General features: G+C 41.6%; 1 long non-coding RNA gene across 2 annotated transcripts in view; it reads left to right on the forward strand.

The window, feature by feature from the left end:
- The window catches only part of LOC149467122 (uncharacterized), a 120,079-nt gene extending 99,521 nt beyond the window's left edge, over positions 1-20,558 (forward strand). Inside the window, exons 3-5 of one of the 2 annotated variants that reach the window (XR_016312007.1) lie at positions 5,217-5,283; positions 20,205-20,299; positions 20,384-20,558. This is a non-coding gene — a long non-coding RNA (uncharacterized LOC149467122). The remainder of the gene's footprint in view (positions 1-5,216; positions 5,284-20,204; positions 20,300-20,383) is intronic. The other variant, XR_016312008.1, reaches the window with a different exon arrangement.
- The last annotated feature ends 1,070 nt before the right edge of the window (positions 20,559-21,628 follow it).

Raw genomic sequence — 21,628 nt, forward strand, 5'->3', positions numbered from 1 at the left:
AATACAAAAAAATTGTTTTTTTGGTGAAAAAAAGTCCAAAAAGGCTGGTTTGCCACAATTTATCATGTTTTAGCCCGTTTTTCAGCGTTAGAGTGTTTTTACAGCTAAAAAATTCCTCTAGAAACCCACTAGTCCTGGGCTTTTTTTCCAGCCAAAAAATGCTGATTACAGTCTGTTATCCTATGTGTGCATGGACACATAGGATAACATGCTGGGGAGTTTACTGGCTGTAGAAAAAAACATCAATAGCCAAAAACAGCAGCTGTAAAAACATCCAGTGTGCATGAGGACTTTAGCAGGGCAGTGACCATGCTGAAAGAAGAAGAAGGCAGAGTGAGCAGAGAAATTACCTCCTTCATTGCTCAATGATGCATGCTGGGGTGTGTTCTTGACCAAGCTCTTCTGATACTGCAGAGGAGTTAAATAATCTGGCCATACCCTGGCTTGGCACAGGGATACAGTATACAATATTGCACACTCCACCAATTCTTACAAGGATGATGTTGTTGACTTGCCATGTGCAGGCAAGAGCAGTGAAAAGTACACCAAACTTCTGATCAGAAATCTGAAGAAAGCGGCATATAGAAGTATAGGGTTGTTTAACCACTTGCCTACCAGGCACTTATACCCCCTTCCTTACCAGGCCAATTTTCAGCTTTCAGCGCTGCCGCACTTTGATTGACAATTGCGCGGTCATGCAACATTGTACCCATATGAAATTTTGATCATTTTTTTCTCACAAATAGAGCTTTCTTTTGGTGGTATTTAATCGCCACTGGGCGCTTTACTTTTTGCGCTATAAATTAAAAAAAGTGCAAAAAATTTGAAAAAAAAAAGTTTATTTGTTTCTTTTATAAAATTTTTCAAACAGGTATTTTTTCTCCTTCACTGATTTGCGTTGATGAGGCGGCACTGATGGGCACTGATAGGCGGCACTGATGGGCACTGATAGGCGGCACTGATGGGCACTGATAGGCAGCACTAAAGGGCACTGATAGGCAGTACTAATGAGGTGGCACGGATAGGCGGCACTGATAGACAGCACTAATTAGGGGTCACGGATAGGCGGCACTGATATGCAGCACTGATAGGCGGCACTGATAGGTGACACTGATGATGGGTACTGATAGACGGCACTGACTGGCATCACTTCTGGGCACTGACTGGCGGCACTGACTGGCACAACCCCTGGGCACTGACTGGTGGCACTGACTGACAGCACTGGTGGGTGGCACTGGTGGGTGGCACTGGTGGACAGCACTGGTGGGTGGGCACAGGTGGGTGGCACTGGTGGGCACAGGTGGGTGGCGCTGGTGGGCACAGGTGGGTGGGCACAGGTGGGTGACACTGCTGGGCACATGTAGGTGGCACTGCTGGGCACAGGTAGGTGGCACTGTAGAGTGGCACAGGTGGGGGCACTGCTGGGCACAGGTGGGGGCACTGCTGGGAATGGGTGGGCGGGGCTAGTGGGCGCACAGCTGATCGGAACTTGCGGGGGTCACTGCTGGGCACTGATCATCAGGGCACTGATCATCAGTGCCCTGATGATCGGTGCCGATCCCCGCTCTGACAACTGCCGGTTCTCGGCAGTACTTTCCTCACGATCTGACAGCGTGAGGAAAGTGCAGCCGAGAACCGGCACTTGCATTTTCCTGTGATCAGCGTGTCATTGGACACCGCTGATCACGTGGTAAAAGGCCGGTGGGATCGGCCTTTCACCACATCTCGTGATCAGCTGTGTCCGTAGGACACAGCGATCACGGAGATCGCCGGGTGCGCGCCCCCTGGGGCGCGCAGGAGAGCGCGTTCTGGGAGGACGTCATATGACGTCCACTCAGAACTGGCTGGCCGCGGTGAAGCCGTCATTCGGCTATGCGCGGTCGGCAAGTGGTTAATGTATTTATCCTTTAAAATACAGTTTGAACAAAACAGTTAACCTGTGCTACAGAGCTTTGAAATGTGATGTATGACTTTTACTTTGTAAAGCACTAAAATATTCTGAAGGTCCTTTTTATTGAATTCATAGTAGTCCTAATCTGGCAAGGAGACAAAGGCCAAGAATGTAACAATGAAAGCTCTGTTTTGCAGCATTGTCAAAATTAAAACATATTTTGTATCTATCATTTTTACTACTGTGTACAGAGCATAACACTCTCACTGAAACAATGTGTCATTTCCAAGTAATTGCATAGTTACTATGCCATCTGTTTTGTTTTATATAGTAAATTTTTAATTTATAGGGTACAGAAAACCTCCACTATATTTGCTAAAATTGCCTCTTTTAAAATATGTAATTTTGTAGTAATTTGGGAATAACAGATTATATGGGCATACCGTTTTCCTGATTAGTTTCTTATCTATGCCTTGGAAACTGTGGCTCAAACTGACACAGGCTCTCTAAAGAAATGCCAGAGCTGTGAAAGGCAAGCTATCAAGATAACTTTCAGTACGATTTATAGGTAATAAACCTGAAAACTCAACCCCAGCTAAAACCTTTTATTTTTCTTTGGAAGAAGTGGGGGTTAGAAACTTTTTGGGTTTTTTTGTTGTTTGTGTCTTTATTGGGGAGATTTTCCCTCACTTCCTCTAAAATCTGGATAAAAAATAAAAAATAAACACGTTTTAGCACAGAATGGAAGGTTTAGAACTTCTGACAATCATTTTTCTGCTGACTGTGACTTATTGTGTTTTTGACAACCATTTCCCTCATTTCCTCCCATTTCCTCATGTCCTGTTGTCACAGGGAAAGAAGGTGAAGAACAATCCACCCAAAATAGTCACAGACAAAAGTAAACACCTACCAGAAAAATTAACTACAACTAAAAAACCTTTTAAGAATTTTTTGAAGGCAAAATCCACCCTACTAGACCAAGAAGGCACTTCTAGAAGCTAGGTGCATCATTTATGGGACATATAAAGTGCTCACACACCCTTCTAGCCTAACGGAGAACCCCCTGGAAGCCATGATACTTTATGATGAATTTCATGATGAACAGTCTTCATCCGATTAAATACTTGAGCCATGCAAGGTATCAGTGGTATAGCGCGGGTGGACAGCCTGTGTGGTCGCCCCAGGCGCAACATTTGGAGGGGTGCAGGGGCGGGTCCTGTGGATCACTGCTTTCCAGTATAATGCTTTGGTGTCCACTGAAATCTTTGCCCCCCCTGTACCTCCCCTACCTTGCTCCCCCAGCAGTTTTTCAGATGCTCTATTGCAAAAACAAAAGCACATCCCCAAGGTGGAGCTTCTGGGCTACTGCTGTTTGTGTGGGCAGAAAGAGAATGTGCCGACTTCTGAGATCGCGCCCATGTGATAGTGAGCTGAAGCAGAGCAGAGGAAGCTGAGCAAGAGGCAGTGTTTCTAGAGGTAACCTTAGCCAGCACTACATCATGGATTAGCATGCAGGCACCTCTAAGCTACGTTTACTGAGTGACTGCAGCTTAGCATAGAAGTGCTGTTAGCTGACAAATGGGAAGGTGTGATCTCCTTTTTCATGTAGCACTGTGATGAAACGGGCTCATTAAGGGTTGTCACGGCCCACTGTACTGTGCCCTCCAAACCCCCTTTACTGTGCCTTACCAACCTACCTTTCCTGTGTCCTCCCGACCTTCTGGTGTGTGCCTTCCCACCCCCCCCCTATATGGTGCCCTCCCTACCCCCCTGGTGTGTGCCCTCCTGACCCCCCCATACTGTGCCCTCCTGACCCCCCCATAGTGTGCCCTCCTGACTCCCCTATACTGTGCCCCCCCAACCCCCTTTAGTGTGCCTTACCAACCTGCCTTTCCAGTGTCCTCCCAACTCCCTGGTGTGTGCCTTCCCACCTCCCTATACTGTGTCCTACCTACCCCCCTAGTGTGTGCCCTCCTGACTACCCCATACTGTGCCCTCCTGACCCCCCCATACTGTGCCCTCCTGACTCACCCTCCTTGTATTGTGCTCTCCCAACCCCCCTTCTGACCCCCTTGTACTTTTCCCTCCTCACTGTCCCCTGCGCTCTCCTGACCCTCTTTAGTTTGCCCTGCTGACCCTTCCCCACTGTGTTCTCTTGTCCCCTGTGCTCTGCCCTGCTGATCCCCAGTCCCCTATCCTACTGATGCCCAGTCCTCTGCCCTATTGATGCTTAGTCCTCTGTCCTGGTGACACCCAGTTCTCTGCCCTACTGATCCCTGTACACTGTCCTATGTTCTAATGACCTCTGTACACTTCTCTACATGCCCAGCCCTCTTCTCTGCTAACCCCTGTCCTCTGCCCTAGTGTTCCCTGTACATTGCCCTATGTGCTAATGACCTCTGCACATTGCAATACATCCTACTGACCTCTGTACATTGCCCTACTTCTTACTGACCTCTGTACACTACTCTACATACTACTGACCTCTTTACACTGGTTTACATACTACTGACCCCTCTACGTTGCCATACATACTACTGACCTCTGTACACTGCTCTACTTACTACAAACCTCTGTACATTTTTATACATACCACTGACCTCTTTACACTACCCTACACCCTGCTGACCTCTGTACACTGTCCTACATCCTACTGGCCTCTGTATACTGCCTTACATCCTACTGACCTCTGTACACTGCTGTACATATTACCGACTTCTGTACACTGCTCTACATATTACTGACCCCTGTACACTACCCTACATACTATTGACCTCTGTACAGTGCCCTACTTACAAGTGACTTCTGTACGCTGCCCTACATGATGGTGAATACCAAAAGTACATTCACCTACTCCCATTAACATTAGTATTGAAATTTGATTATACTAGTATTAGATGCATTTTACTTCAATTACATCAGTATTTTCTTAAAATACAATACATGTACTTAGGGGGGTAAGGGGTTTAATACTGTACTAGTTGAAGGGACTCAGGGAGTGCTAAAAGTCCAAGGGTTAGGCGGAGCTAATTACTTGCTGTGTCCCAGGTGCTGACAACCCACGTTACACCACTGCAATATGCATGATTTTTCCCAGGACTTCAATGGGGTCTGCACATGTTCAGGCTACATGAATTTCAAGCAGGATTCAGAAAACTCCCCCTCCCTGAACTGAACCAGGGGCAGATTCACTCATCCCTAATCATCACACAGGCTGGACTTCAAAAATGCCTGCCGTTATTCCTCTCCATTGTATGGTTGCATGATGGGACTAGTAGTTTACAAAAAGAGATAAAGATGTTTGTGCTGTCTTTTACACTTACAGGATTGGAAAGGGGACTGCTTTTCAAGAGATATTTTATTTGTACTGAAGCAACTGCATCTAAGAACTGGTAAGCTGCAATATATTACATTTTTATTTTTAGGTTTAGATACAGTTTAATGTTATGTCCAAAAGTGCTGGATTATAAAAAGTCACAACAAAAAACACTTCTTACCCACCCTCACCACCATCTTCAGTAAATATATTCACATAGCCAGTGTTGTTCTGCTGCTCATACCAACTTTTTTTTCTGATAATATTGGGAGAAAGTAGTCTCTTTTTCAGCAGGCCGCCAATGACATGCAGCCAGGTCTGCCCTCTAGCTGCAGTGTGTAGAAGCCAATTCCTCCTGAGATATGTGATTTAAATATTCCAGGGGCAAAAGGAGCAGGGTGATGCCATTCTTATCCAGTGAAAAATGAAGGCGGGGGTGGGCAGGAGCGTGAATGCCCCAAAAAATGTAAATAAAATAAGAGAGCTTTTTACATTGCAGAGGTGAGGAGGGTTACAATGGGGCAAAATCATGCTTTGCTGTGAAGGTCCACGTTAGAGTTTCCCATTGTACTGAAGGTGCAGAGAGGGGGAGAGCACCACACTTCATGTTTTGTGGTTCTGCCAAGGGCTTGCCAGTTTCTGGGTCTGACAATTGACTGATATATAGATGCCATCAGAGGCAATAGCCTTTCTATTATATTTAACCCCAATGCCAATGAAGCAACATAAACTTTCCCTATTATTACATCTAGCAAATACAGCAAAAGCATGCATTCCTCTATACTGGGAGCAGGCAGTAGCTCCACCCATCAGTCTGTGGTTCGCTATGGTGAACAAAATCCACAAAATGCAATCGCTTGTAACATCAGCCAACCATTGGAAAGAAAGCTGCCGTAAAACATGGTTCTATTGGACTGAGATCCCTTTTTGTTCTGGATACAGAGACGTAGGTTTGCAGACATAGTTTGGAGAAGTACATACTTTGAGTATTTACGGCTATTCCAGGGCGGTACTTCCTTTCTACGGGAACCCAGATGTCGCATACTGTCCATCATCCCCCCCCATTCCTTCTCCCTCAACAAACTCCCCCCCTTTTATTTGTGTGTGTGTCTTCCCTCTCTCCTTGGTCTTTTCATCAGTTTTTACTGTTCCTTGTGACATGCGGGAGGGTTCACAACTTGGTCCGGGTGCCCGACTAGCTGTTGTGTGCCATTGGGGATTCCCCTTGACTTATCTCCTGTACCATAGGCTATATGTTTTATGACTCTTTTGACAGTTGCTCAAGATGTTACTGCTTAAGTGCTGGTAGTTGGATATGTTAGTTGAGGAACACTGAATCTGATGATTTATATACTGCAATGTACCTGTTGAGAATCTCATCTGTAAGGTTTGCTGAAAAATATAAATAAAAAAATTACAAAAAACTGTTGATGCATGTAAACGTCTCATATAATCCTCTCCTCTTGTGGCGTGATACAAAATTACAGTTGCAGTCTGATTTCTGAGATGGAGGAGATTAAAAACTACTCCCCTCTACCTGCAGCACACTGATGACATCATCACAGACAAGACAAAATGGCTTACCCCACCTGTATTCATCTCCCGTCTGCTGTCCCCTGCACCGGTATCTTAACTATGGGCACCCGGCTTTAACGTGTCCCAGAACACTACAGGGAGGGAGGAAGGAGAACTTCCACTTCGATTGCCTAGGTGGTCAGAGCAGAAGTGAAAGCAGTTACCTGTCAAAAGCACGTGCCACCCCCCCCCCCACCCCTCCCCCCAGAAAAATGCTACTTCATAAACAAGAGAGAGGCCTTAAAACAGAACTTTCCCTTTTGGGTGAGGTTCTGCTTTAACTGGAAACTTAACTAACAAGTTGAGTAGTTCTGTACAGTCCTCATTGCTGTATAGGCTAGGTTACCCTTGATCTGTCAACCTACTAATCTACAGTCATCCCATTATAGCCTGTAAAACAAAGGGTCCGAATCCCAACTTTAGTGTTACTATTTTATTTAAGTTGAGCTTCGTTGTAATCTCTTTCCTGCAATGCAGCCTTCCTTTTTTGCTTTTTTCCCTCTGTTCTGCACTCAGAAGGAGAGCTTTTTTTGCCATTCAACCAATGGGCCCCAGATACCTTGTAAACTGGATTATGTCCAGTGTAATCCATCTTCTACCTCAATGGTCTGGCTGTCAACTACACACCCCCTCTACTCATGATTGCTTCCATCATTATGGTGAAGGCACACAGCCATGCCATGCAAATCTCAAGCATAAATGGTCCCTAACTCACCCAATATTTGAGTTTCCAATTTGGGACATATATGTGTGCACAAACTAAGAACAGGCTCACCTGGAGGTACCCCCTCTTACTTAAAGGTACAGCAAGATACCAAAAGCCTAGAAATCATCTTTCCAAGGCAGTTGAAAACTTCTAGTGTGTGTCTGCACCAAATTCAAAAAACAACTATGGGTATTTAAAACTAATGAAGAAAGGTTCACACAAACTGTGAAATGTACAAATAATAAAGGCTGTCCCCAGAACCTTTCTTATTTTTGCTAGTTTTAAAATGACCTGAGCAGCTGCCATTTTTGCTCTTTTGTATTTGATGCATATTTACATGGGTTGGTTGGGTGCCTATTTTACTACTCTGTTTAATTGCAGCATTAGATATGGAAACACTTAAAAAAAATTGAAAATCCTAACTAGTTAATGTGTGAATAACTTTGAAACATAGAATACTTAATTTGTTACTAATGGTTTATTTATTTTATGCTGATACTTTATAATGTATTATGTTATGCTGTTAATGTTCATGTAACATAAGTACAATGGAAGAAAAAATTGGCTTTAAAGAAATACATTCATGTTTAATTTGCCAACAATCATGCCTACTTTTCAGGGACTTAATTCACTTACATAAAATTGAACAGGAATGAGGTGATATGTTTGTTAATGGGTCCCTTGTAACCCTTACCACTGCAGTGTGACTGCAGCTTTAGCAGACACACAACAATAATCCCCAGTGGGTCTTGGGATCAAATAATGGGTTGCTGGAGGATTAAGAGCAACTCTATCCCTTTGGCATGGACTAAGGAATTTTCATTAAAATGACCTTGGGCAAAGTGAGGATGGAATTTAACTTCTTTACACTTCAGAAACAACACCTAACTCGAGGAAGAGACAGTCAGGCACTAAAAATGTAACTTGTTCTTGACACTCTGCAGAACATCTGTAAAATCAAATATCCAATTTGAGGCTCATCCATAATAACATTTTCAAATATGAAATCATCCAATTATTTAATTAGGCTCCATACAAAGTGTGCCCAACAAACACATTTATCTCCTCTGAGAAGGAATGTTGCTGGCCTATCTCCTCCTCCATGGGCAAGATGTAATGCAAGGGAAAGCATGTGAGGTCTATCTAGGTTACAGCAAGCTGTACTTTTGATTGGGCTATATTAGGGAAATGCATATCAGATGTTGCATTATGCTCCCAGGATATATAATCATGTAACTATCTTAAATATTGAAAACTATGCCAACACACCACAATGCAGGATTTAACATACCGGCAACATTTTTCATACTGTCTAGGTGCTAGTTGCAATAGGGTACCAGCAACACATTACAGCTTGTTTTGTGCATTGCATTAAGGCAGGGTAAAATGCATGTTATGCTGCACTTTAGTAAAATACAAAAGTCTGAATTGGCCCTTACAGTAGAACACTTTGCACTTTTGATACTCAAGAATTTGTCTTAGCATCTTGCCAAATCTTTGTTTACTAGCACTACTTGAAATGAAAGAGAGGGGTACATTTCCCAAATGCTTATCCTAAAATATTTTAGAACAGATAAAAAGTATATCAAATACAGCAATAAACTGTGCGGTTACAATACACGTGTACATCTATTATCACCTCACATACTGTATGTCCCTTTACAGGTAAGCAGAGTCCTTTTTCTGGTATGTTGTCATGGAGGTTATGTTGTACATGGAAAGGTAATTACTAGTATGCACAACTTCAGTTTTCAAGACAAAATCAGTATAAATCACTTTGTGTAAATCTAGTGCTTACTTTTTGATCACATAGTGCAAAGGTTTTAAATAAATATCAAATTGATATTTAACAAATTACAATAATGTAATGTCATAAAATAAGTGCTGGGTGAGAATAAAAACAGCTTGATTTGATGCTTAATGACAACGGGTGTCTGACAGATTTTTGGCTTGGGGGCAATCCACTGTGCTGGCCTAAGTATTAAGTGGCCCATGGCACGCACACCAGGTGCATGCAGAGAACACACTTCCCCAGCTGCTTGCTGCACACAGAGAGCTTTCTGTAAGTCCTATCTCTTGCTTTGCAGATTTTGCAATGATTCTGTGCACTCTCATGCAAATGCTAATGGTAGGCAGCATTTTATAATCGCACATATTTGAGAGCAAGCATGTATGAAAATACTTCAAATTAAAAAATTCAGTCCAGCCACTTTTATTTTTTTTAGTCTGCTTTTGAAAGAAAAGGATTGCAGCATTTGTAAGGGTTGCCATATGTAAAATTGGTTTTGTCAACTAGTGATTCTCCCTAAGCTGGGCTGCGCTTTTGTGTGTATCTCAACGAGGGAGAGGTGTGTTTTCGCCTGGCTTTTTCTGCGTGTTGCTGTGATTGCTACTATATTGCTGGATCAGAGTCAGAACCTTATGTACCATTTGGAACTTATGGGATGGTGCATTGGGCAGCACCAAGCCTCAGATGGTGGAAACAGATCAGTTTTTCATATTTTGTTATTTTCTTAGGATCCAACACTCTAGGAAATGTTGATTCTCTGCAAAAATAATAAAGTGGATAACTCTTTTAAGGATGAAATAATTGCTGAAGAAAAGAGGGTTACTGTAAGTTGCTATATATCTGATTGGATGTATGTATTCACTAGATCAGCCTTTTTCAACCAGGGTGCCCAGACACCCTAGGGCAGGGGTGGGCAAACTTTTTGACTTGAGGGCCGCAATGGGTTCATATATTGGACCCGGGGGCCGGACCAAGAGTAGATGAATGATGTGTATGTGTCATCCATAGTAAGTATAGTAATATTCCCCCATAGTAAGCATAGTAATTAATCCCCCATATAGTAATTCATCCCCCATAGTAATTCATCCCCCATATAGTAATTCATCCCCCATATAGTAATTCATTCCCCATATAGTAATTCATCCCCCATAGTAATTCATCCCCCATATAGTAATTCATCCCCCATAGTAATTCATCCCCCATATAGTAATTCATCCCCCATAGTAATTCATCCCCCATAGTAATTCATCCCCCATATAGTAATTCATCCCCCATAGTAATTCATCCCCCATATAGTAATTCATCCCCCATAGTAAATCATCCCCCATATAGTAATTCATCCCCCATAGTAATTCATCCCCCATGTAGTAATTCATCCCCCATAGTAATTCATCCCCCATATAGTAATTCATCCCCCATAGTAATTCATCCCCCATATAGTAATTCTTCCCCCATAGTAATTCATCCCCCATAGTAATTCATCCCCCATATAGTAATTCATCCCCCCTATAGTAATTCATCTCCCCTATAGTAATTCATTCCCCATATTAATTCATCCCCCATAGTACTATTCCCCCCCAAGTAGTAAGCCAAGTCCCCCCTGTGTCAATTCACTTACCTTTGCTCCGCGCGTTTCTCTCGCCGTGTTCCCGCGCCGTTCTGGTCTTCAGGGCGGACTGTGAGAGGAGCCTAGCTCCCCTCACGTTCGTCACGCTGCCCCGCCTACACACATCCTGACAGCCAATGTATCCCGCGCCGTTCCGGTCTTCAGGGCGGACTGTGAGAGGAGCCTAGCTCCCCTCACGTTCGTCACGCTGCCCCGTCTACACACATCCTGACAGCTCCGCGGGCCGGATTAAAAGGTCCGCCGGGCCGCATATGGCCCGCGGGCCGTAGTTTGCCCATTGCTGCCCTAGGGTGTCTTGAAGTTTATTCAGAGGTGCATTGGCAAAATAGCTGAACATTACCTAAAAATTATATACAAGCCAGCACGTGGATCAAGCCTGCTTTTTAGGGACACAAAGCCATAGGTTTTCATTGTGCACCATTGCAGCGTTCCAGCATCCTAACATCCAATGACGCCATCAGTTGATTTAGAGGATGTTGGTCACCCCTTGTTTGGCCCTCTCTGTCAGTAATAGGGTCACATTAGCTGAGTGATAGAGAGAAACTGAAGGGGAAGAAAAGCATTGAAGTACTATTCAGTATCAGCGTACAAAGGTGTATTTCTTTTGTAAGAATAAATCCTCTCTAAAATTGGGTGACCTATATGTGTGGATGTTGCTGCATTAGGTACAACTATTAGAATAGTTTTTTACATTTTATACTGAGATGCCATGAAAATGTCCATAATTTTAGAGGGCGTCTCAAGATTGTCCATAAGGTTAAAGGGTGCTTTAACTGAAAAAAGGCTGAGAAACACTGCATTAGATCTTGCCTATTGTAATGGCAGGGTCTCTTTACAGTAAATGTTTAGGGGCAATCACAATTGAGGAGGTAGTGAATTTGGAGGCAGAGTCTGGCAGCAAGAGTTAGTATGTCCCTTTAGATTTAGTATGTCCTAGCTTGCACATTAACTGTCACAGAACTGACACCTGTTGCACTCATTCAGCAGAAGACTGGAACACATTGACTGGTTGCCAGGGTCTAGCAATGCAACTAGCACACAGTGTGAACTGTGATCCAGCAAGAAAGTATTGTGGTTTATTATTTTTAAAGTTTTTTTTCTGGTGAAAATACCAGCCTTGCCTCTTTCCTATTAATGACATTGGCAACATGTTCCATGTTTAGTGGATCAGTAAACACAGGCCAAGTAGCTAGTTCCTACTACAATTTGGTGGTTAGGTTTCACTGAAAATTATTTTGAAATGTTAGTCTTAGTTACACATTTCTACCCATAAATTATTACTGCATTTGGACCCCACTCTGTGTCTGCAGATGATTTACACAAGGAGATCACTTCTGTTTCCATTTAGTAAGGACTAAAATGAATGCCTGTTATTATCAGTAATGTTATATGTATTTTTAATACCTGCATATAAAATTGAACGGGTATGCCACCTTCTCCATTTCCATAAGCTCTAGGTAGTGACATACATTTATTGTGATACATCTACTTTTCCAAAGGCAATAGGTGTCCTGGGGAATTTATATAACAAATATTGATTGTAAAAAATCAAAAGGAACTCTTTTGAGTGTTAAACCTTACTTAAATTACATAAACAGATATCTACACCATATTGGTTGTGACAGAAATTCATATTTGGTCTCTGCTTTGCCACTGGATAGGTTGACCAGATGTCCCTAATTTTCAGGGACAGTCCCTTCTTTCAAAAAAAGTGCTCACAGATGTCTCCGATGCCTGCAAACAAAGTGTCATCACGCAATCAAATGAGTCAGGCATAGTAGCCAATTGGATTCTATATTCAGCTTGTTCAGTTTAGATGATAGTAAACCCTCAGTTCTTCAACAGCTGGTGCCATGACTGCTGTCCCAGGTTTTCTCTTTCAGGGTGACTTCTTTCTCTTGCAGTATCCTATAGAGCCACCCCTGAATGCAGGAACTATAGCTGTGTCTCTATACACTGTGTGTATCAATAGAAACATGCAGCCCCATAGCCTAGGATGGCAAGTCATTCTCCTACTCCTCCCTCTTTTCTTCTCCAAGCTAAAAGACTGACTGGAGACTGCACTGTCCACTTTTAAAGTGATTCTAAAGGCTACTGTTTAAATAAAATGAAAAAGAAGTATATGCTTACCTGCTGTGTATGATATTGCACTGAGCTGTCCCTTACCTCCTTTTTGGAAGTTCTCCACCAGAGCTGTCTGCACCTTCTTCTTCTGAGTGCCCCCTGAGATAGCTGTGTTCTAAGCAAGCACCCATGCTGATGTGCTTCCCAACCTTACAGGAGACTGGGAAAGGAGGAGAGCACTGGATCTGTGACAGGACTCACAGATCCGGAACAGAAGGAGAACAGGTTGGGGGGTTTACCTTAATACATGGAATTCATTCTGGTAAAAAACGCTTTGGGTTTAGAACCACTTTCACCCTTTCCTGTGAAGCCAGGAAGTTCAGGGAAGCTGCATTGAAAGAACAGCATCGAAAGTTGTAAACTGCAAGTACTGGGGTAAGAATTTTAACAAATAGTTTATTATGAAATGTTTATTTTATTTAGTTCAGTGAGTTCAGCTAAACGCTGAGGATTTAATACTATTGTACTTTAAACTTTGAAAATGAAAGACTGAAGTTGCCATGCACAGCCACTCCAGATTCTGATTGCTCCAGTCTTAGTAAATTCCCCTCGATGAATTTGTTTGAATCTACTAACAACAACACAGGCAAGGAGATTACTGTGAGTAATTTCAGTAGATGTCAATGTTAAAAATAGAAATAAATATTTTTATCTTTTTTGGAACAAAATTATGCTTTTATTTCTGCATTATAAATTATTATATTTATTAAACAGAGCATTTTGAGACTTGTGATTTGTAATGTCCTCAGCAACGCCTAATGGGGGTTATTTACTATAACTGGAGGGTGCAAAATCTGGTGCAGTTCTGCATATAAACCAATCAGCTTCCAGGTTTACTGCCAAAGCCTAATTGAACAAGCTGCAGTTAGAAGCTGTTGGGTTGCTATGCAGAGCTACGCTAGATTTAGCAAATCTCCTCTAGTATTACTACTAATACTAACGGTTGTTATTATTATTATCATTAGCATCATTGTTGCCTTATTTTGTCCAAGTATTGTAAAAATGCCTAAGTCTACCTGTACATAATAGTTAAATTTCCATGTCTTTTTTCTAAGAATTTTGATTGCATGCGTGCTTGTTTTCAGTGTTCCATTGACTGTATGTATATTTGCAAATTCTCTCTTGTGTTTGCTTATACTCTTTGCTTCTTCTTTGCTTCGTTCACTGTTGCCAATAATAACCAAAGCACTAGGAGGGAGTCAGAGGACACAGCGTTCCCTAGATAATGCTCTAACACATGAACACCTGCTATAATCCGGGATATGGTTTAATTATACAAAAGTGGCCATAATGTATATATGTCCATATGGAAACGCAGAATAGTGACATCTTCTCTAATGAACTAGAATGAGCGGATTGATTTTGTTCAAACTGATTTGGTAGTGAAAAAAAAATTAAAAAAAATCTACTCTTCTTTTTTTAGAAGGTTTTTTTTTTTGGGGGGGGTTATTTAGGGTAGTTTAAAGTATTTAGGGGCTCATTTAAAAAAAATGAGAAAATGAAAGAAAAAAAAAATCACTGAGCTCTCCTCCAATCATAGAACTCTCACCCCTCATTCCAGAGAATTTTTTGGGACTTTACTGGCTTTGTAAGCCGTGTACCGGGGTGGGCTCTCCAGGATACAGTGAAGTTATGAACGAGGAAAGCAACCCCAACACCAGCTTTTGTCACAACAGAATTTTACTTAAATGTGGCAAATAAACAAAACCACAATTGCTGGAATATACAATAAATTTACATACACCCAAGCCCAAAGGCTGAGACCCTTGTGCTGCACAGCATGGCGCCTTCTGATGGATGAAGGTAGAAAGTGTAGTAATTTACCTACTGGTGGGCACAACTAAGCTGCCACACCTTACCTGTAATTACCCTAAAAGAACAAGAATCAGTGTATGGGTGTATGGTATGGGCTAGCCTGCGGTGCAGCACAACAGCTTATAATCTTACACAAATCTACAGTATTCCCCCTCCCATAACTGGTCCTGTAGCACGTGCCTGAGTATTCCTTCTGAGCAAAACGCCAGTCTGGCTTGAGTTTGTAGGATTTTATCAGCTCTCCAATGTGAAATGTCACTTTTAACTGTGGAGTCCTTCCAATGATCAGTAACAACACTTGTGGCCTGACACAGAGACCCTAACTAACTAACTATAGGCCTGTCTCAGTCCTATAGGCGCCAACACTGAAATGAGGGGCGTGCACGATCTTACGACCCGCTGGTGACTCTGAACAGAACAAATGTCTCTCCACTAAGCATGCGATATCACAGTATATATATTGCTTAGTTCCTCAGCCTCCCATCAGCTTCTTGGCAGCAATCTTCCTTTCTTTGAACAGGGTTAGCATCTTGAACACCATCAGCTTCACTCAACTGAATTGCTGATCACGGAGGGCTGTCCCCACATCTGGATGGCATCGGATTCTCAGATCACACAGCCCCCCTTCTCTCTCTCAAGCATGGCTGCTCTCCTCTCCTTTTGCTGTTCACTCTCCCAGTGTAAAACCCCACCCCTTCATGAATATAGAAATCTCTATGCAGTCTGAGGCTGTGTTAGAAAAAAACAGTGACATCTTGTGGCTAAACTGCAGAATGTCAGTCAGAACATTTTTAATTTACTTCAATCAGTGTTCAAACAATGAAAGCTGTTTCCCCATCTCACAGCTTTACACCGTTGCCCTGTTTTTATGATTGGGCAGGCCATGGTGTGCATAGAAAAGTGCAGTATAAGGGAGATCCCATCTTATATGAGCATTTCTTTTATTGTTATTTGTGTGTAAGTAAATTAAAAGAGTGCTAATGAAGGGCTGTCACCCTCCTATCATGTGACCCAAATGGGCAAAGATTGCCAAATACCTGCCAGGTCACCCTAAGATTCAGCTTGTGGGGAGGAAACCCTTACCCCTTTTTAACTCAGTCATGAGTCCTTAGCATCCTCTAAATCTTGATGGCGGGCAGTGTATCTGACTAGGAAGAGCTGCAGCACATGTCTGTGCATTACATGGGCTAGAAATGCACATACCCGTGTTTATACTCAAACTAACATCACATAAAAACTGACATCTTACCAACCATCTAACATGAAACAATGTTTAGGAAAAAAATACAAAAGTAAATTAATAAGAAGAAAAAGAAAAGTTGGGGATAGACTGAGAAAACTGTATATCAAAATGTAACAGCATAGATTTGAAAAAAAAAAACTGTCTAGCTTTATTACAATGATTTGCACAGCTGGCATTATAGGTCTTAATGGGGACTTGCTGCACTCTATATCATGATGGGACTTTAAACGAAAAATATTCAATTCCAACCCCCCCCCCAAAAAAAGGTGAAAAAAAAAAACATGGAAATCAAAAAGTACCAAAAACAAAAATAATAATGCCAAAAACACATCAGAAAAATAAAAAGAATGACAAAAATACTTGTAATATGTGTGGAAAATGGACTGACTGGAGGTGAGAAGGGAAAAAAACTAGACATGACCCAGTCTGGGAAATCTCAATTACCCTAAAAACATTTCATCAATCAAATCTAATTAAGAGAAAAACATGGCTCTCGGCCAAATAATATACAACGTTCTAAAAAAAAGTATAGACTCCAAGAGAACACAAGTTCAATGTCCTGGTAGAAAAGACAGGAGTAACACCATGGTGTTTAAGCCCCTCAGGGCCATTTTTTGCAAGGAATTAATTCAAAATAAATATCTTTGGAGAAGAATGTGATTTCTGTCACCACTTTAATTCGAACTGGGGACCAGCCTATGACCATGCCCCGTAGGTTCATGAATCTGGTGTGCTTGAGCTTGTACAGAATGTACAGCAATCCGTTTGCCCTAGCTGAATGTTTTTTTTGCAAATGGTGATACTCCAGCACCAACCTGATATTGTTTATCTACTTATGAAAGTGGCATTTAAATGGTCTTGCTGTTTTCCAAATGCAAACTAGTGAGTACTGGCAGATGATAGGCACAATAGTCAGTATCACAGTTAAACTATTCCCCTATGTGGTATAGCGTGTGGATCTCATGCCTCCCCAAAGACAGCAGCTTCATTGCTCAGATTTAATGTTTCCCCAGTTAGAAGACTCATCCGCCATGCAGCACCCATAAGGGATGAAGGATGAAAGCAGGGGATGGATGTTTCTCCAACTTTAATTATGATTTAAACTTTGTATATATTGGTATTTGGAAGTTTGCACATTGTCTGTCACCATTATGCAGACCATTATGTCTCCAAAACATTGGTATTTGTATTGTGAAATCACTGTTTTGATACTGAGAACTACGATTATTAGTGTCCTGACTATTTTTGTCTATGGTTTTAGACAGCATCTCCATTGGCCGTGCACCCTATAAGGCATGAAAGGTGAAGGTGTGGGATGGATGTTTCCTTATTTTAACAAAGGAGACACATTTTCTTTATAAGAACATTGATTGTCCACTAATATCTGCAGACTGCTGTAGGCTGACGTTATGATTACCAGAAAAGTTTTCCTCTAAACTTTGCCTGGGCTGTTGCTACCATGATACAGAAGGAGGGCAGCACTGTCTAAGATAAATGTGGGAGTAGGTTCTTACCTTATCTCTTTACCTGTCAGATGCCATGCCCATAGTTTGAGTTGCCTGTGTTTGTAAGGGAGTGGGCCTTATCACTTGGGATGTAGTTTAATACTAGGGCTGAGAATAGGATATAATTTATGAGCTGTCTGAGGTGGCGCAAAGCAGAGCAACATTCCCAGAACAGATATTGATGAATGATGCTCAAATTTAAACCACATCTTAAAAAATTAGAGCTGTGCAGTTCTCTAATACACATACTTGCCTGGGGGGAGCTTGGATAGCTCTGCAATGTTTGTGCTCAGTGGTACTAATTTTAATGATATATTTTATATCCTGAAGTAAAGAGCAATGAATTTACTTAGAACCTCAAATGGAAGGAAACAGAGTTGAGTCATATAAACTCGATAAATAAATAAATAAATATAGAATTAAAGAACCATACCAGGCATGATAGACTCAGTTCCAAGATGGTTTGCGAAGGCAGTACAATTTTTATCTATGGACCTACTTTGACAGATATAAATAGCAATAGCAAACAATTCAAATAAAAACTAACCTTTATTTTAATTTTGAAACCTGCTCCCACTTCTTATGCCTAATTTCACCGCCCAGCACATTCTTCTGTTTAAATTCCATGCACCCTTTTCAGTTAAAATCCGTTGCCCAGCACCTGTTTCAGCTCAAACGCATTGTCCTCCACCTTCTTCATTTCAAATTCATTGACCCCTAGATTCCTTAGCAAAATTTCTCTGTCCTGCACCTTCTTCAGCTCAAATTTACTGCACAGCTTGAATTAACTGATCCCAACTTTGTCAGCTTAAACTTACTGACTCCCTCCATCCTTAGCTAAAATGTACCCCAGAAAGTGCCCACCACCCTCACACTGCTACCTGCCTACTCAACCACCTTCATACAAATGATAAGAGTGACAAATACAAGGTTCCAGATCTTCACATCACAGTCGTTGTGTAAGCCAGGGTTGCACTAGCTGCAAACTACCTGGAGTTGTGGCCGTAGTTGAGAGTGACAGGTAGTGGGCACAATATTTTACTTCAGTGACAGTTCCTCTCTGCCCACACCCATCTTGTGCAAATACAGGCACCTTCCCTGTGGCCCACTGAAGGTCTCCTCTACCTGCTAAAAGTGCAGGCAGGGAGACTTTTTGCAGTCTTTAAAGTGGTTGGAAACCTCTGACATGAATTTTGAACAAAACATGCCCCTCTATAGTGTGTGCTTATATCAATCCAGAGCACTAAGTGTCATTTCTGCCTGCTGCCTCATTCCTCTGCTATTTGCATGAGTCACTTTTTAAATGTTTTCCTGACACCAAGAGAAAAAAGATGACAGGGGAGGGAGCTCCAGCATACAGCCTGTGCTTGCCAGCTTCAGCTCTTATCCTGTGTGCTGTGTGAAAGGGGGGAGTCCTTCCCTCCAATCAGCTTTCACTGATCTCTATAGAGTGCAACCTCAGCTCCCCAAGCCCTAATTTCTGAAAGCTTAAACACGCTGTATAAATTCTATACTTTGAATGAATGTAGAGAAGAGATGGCTGCAGATAAACAGGTCCAACAACTTATGTAGGGGGATTTGTTTATTCTCTGTGTATAATCTTAACCCCTTCCTGCCACAACCTCCTGGCCCTTTAGCAAAAAAAACTTATTAGGATTTCAGTATCAGTGATAACCCCTGGAGCTCCTCACTATACTGTACATAGGCGAGAAATCTATATATAGCTTGCTGGTAAAACACACAACATACTTCCCCATATATCTGTCAAATGATTGTGTTTTTATTTATTTAAGTCATTAAAACCTGGCATGCTAGTATTGGTTACAGCAGTGCTGTTATGTACTGGAGGCAGTCTGGAGAAAAAGTTTATACCGATATAAAGCTGGATGTAACATTTATATTCCAATAAAACTCTTCAGAAAAACATTGGGAGTTGTTTATTAAAGTTGGAGTGTGCAATATCTGATGCAACTGTGCACAGAAACAAATCAACTTCCATGTTTTATTGTGAAAGCTCATTTGAAAAAGCTGAAGTTAGGCGCTGATTGGCTACCATGCACAGCTGCACTAGATTCTGAGTGCACCAGTTTTAGTAAATCTCCCCCATTGGGTCTTTATGGAGTACAAACTGTGGTGGAGAGCCTATTTACCCACCACAGTCAGTGTTACCACAAGCCCTTTTTACTCCATTTCCCACAACTCCCTGGGTTACTGAACAAGACCAGGGAGAATGTCTTCCTTCTTCAGCAGCTCAGAGAAGCCACATCTGATAAAGGCAGAGGTAGCTGGGCAAGAAATCTGCAGCAAGGGAAGAGATCCTCCACTGCTCAAACTGGCATGCAGGCAGCCAGGCCAGAGGCTAATGGGGACCATAGATTAGCAGAAAAATTGTTCAAAATATGCTAATTTTGTACTCACAAAGATCGTATTTTGTACTTACAAAGTTCGTAGATTAATCAGGTCCAACAAACCTATGTTTAACTTATAATATTTGTAAGTATAAAATATACAAGTGAGGGAAAATGCAGCTTTCACTGAATCCCAATTTAAATAATAATGAATGTTCATAGGATTTTATTTTTGCTGATATACCTCTTCTGTGGTTGTCCCCAGGTTACCCCACACTCTTGGTTGGCTCTTTGGTGAGGCCCATTCCATCCTGGTGAAGCCTCTTTGCTGTGGATCCGTTTGTAGATGCCTATTTGTAGGTGGGTCATTTGTCTCTTCATATGATGCACTTACCTTCATTAATAGTATTTTATATCTTACATGTATTTTTGTATTTCTGTTAGTATACTGTATGCATATTTCCTAAAGAAGACATGCGGCAAAACACGTAGAAGAAAATGCATAGAGGAATCTGCCAATATGTTTACAACAATTGTAGAGGATGTTCATCTAAATCACCTATGTGAAATTTGCTATGGTTTTTAATATGGATTCGTAATAAATACTACTGAATTTTAACTGTTATGTTTGGTTAATTGATGTAGCACCCTAAAGAAATCCCACTCCTAGCAGATATCCAGTGCTATTTGAACATGTAAAGGATGTGGTGCAGTTGATACTTTTTCCTTTCATCCGCTTACAAATCTCCCAGAGGGAGGAAGTAAACAAAGAAACTCTAATACCACATGTCCTGCTATGGTGGAGGTCCTACTAACTCAGGCCAGAACCGGGGAATATTAGGTAAGTGTTCCTGTGTTTAATTGTTTTCTGTTGTTGCCCAAAGCTTCTGGGTGTATATTTGTACAGTGGATTTAAAAAAGCCTACACACCCCTGTAAAAATGCCAGGTTAAAAACCAAGATAAATCACTTCTGAATTTTGTCCACCTGAATGAGACCTATAATCTGTTCAATTCAACTAAAAACAAATTGCAATTTTTATAGTGGGAAAAAACCTACAACAATGTAAGCAAAAATATGTACACTCTTAAACTAATGCTTTATTTAAGCACCTTTTTATTTTATGACAGCATTCAGTCTTTTGGGGTTGGAGTCTGTCAGCATGGCACATTTTTGTTCTGGGAATTTATTCCTACTCTTCCTTGCAAAAGCACTCCAGATCAAATTGGATTCAAGTCCCGGCCATTGCAAAACTTCGATCTTCTTCTAGCGCTTGCAAAGCATCAAATGGATCTCATTGTAGGAAAGTATCAGTCAGGAGAAGGGTACCCAAAAAATTGTTCAAGGCATTAGATATACCATGGAACACAGTGAAGATGGTTATCAACAAGTTGAGAAAATATAGCACAACAGTGACATTATCAAGAACTGGATGTTCCTCCAAATGTGATGAAAAAATCAAAAAGAAACTGTTCCTGGAGGCTGCCAAGAGGCCTACAACAACATTATAGGAGCTTCAGGAATTTCTGGCAAGTACATGTGACATCAATCTCCCACATTCTTCATATGTTTGGGCTGTGGGGTAGGGTGGCAAGACAGAAGCCTTTTCTTATTTAAAAAAAAAGCATCTAAACCTGGCTACATTTTGCAAAACCCTACATCGAATCTATTTTGCATATGGGAAAATATG

Source organism: Staurois parvus, unplaced genomic scaffold (genome assembly GCF_062004578.1).
Source record: "Staurois parvus isolate SC_StPar_1 unplaced genomic scaffold, SC_StPar_1.0 ptg000122l, whole genome shotgun sequence".
In the NCBI taxonomy this organism is placed as follows: Eukaryota; Metazoa; Chordata; class Amphibia; order Anura; family Ranidae; genus Staurois; species Staurois parvus.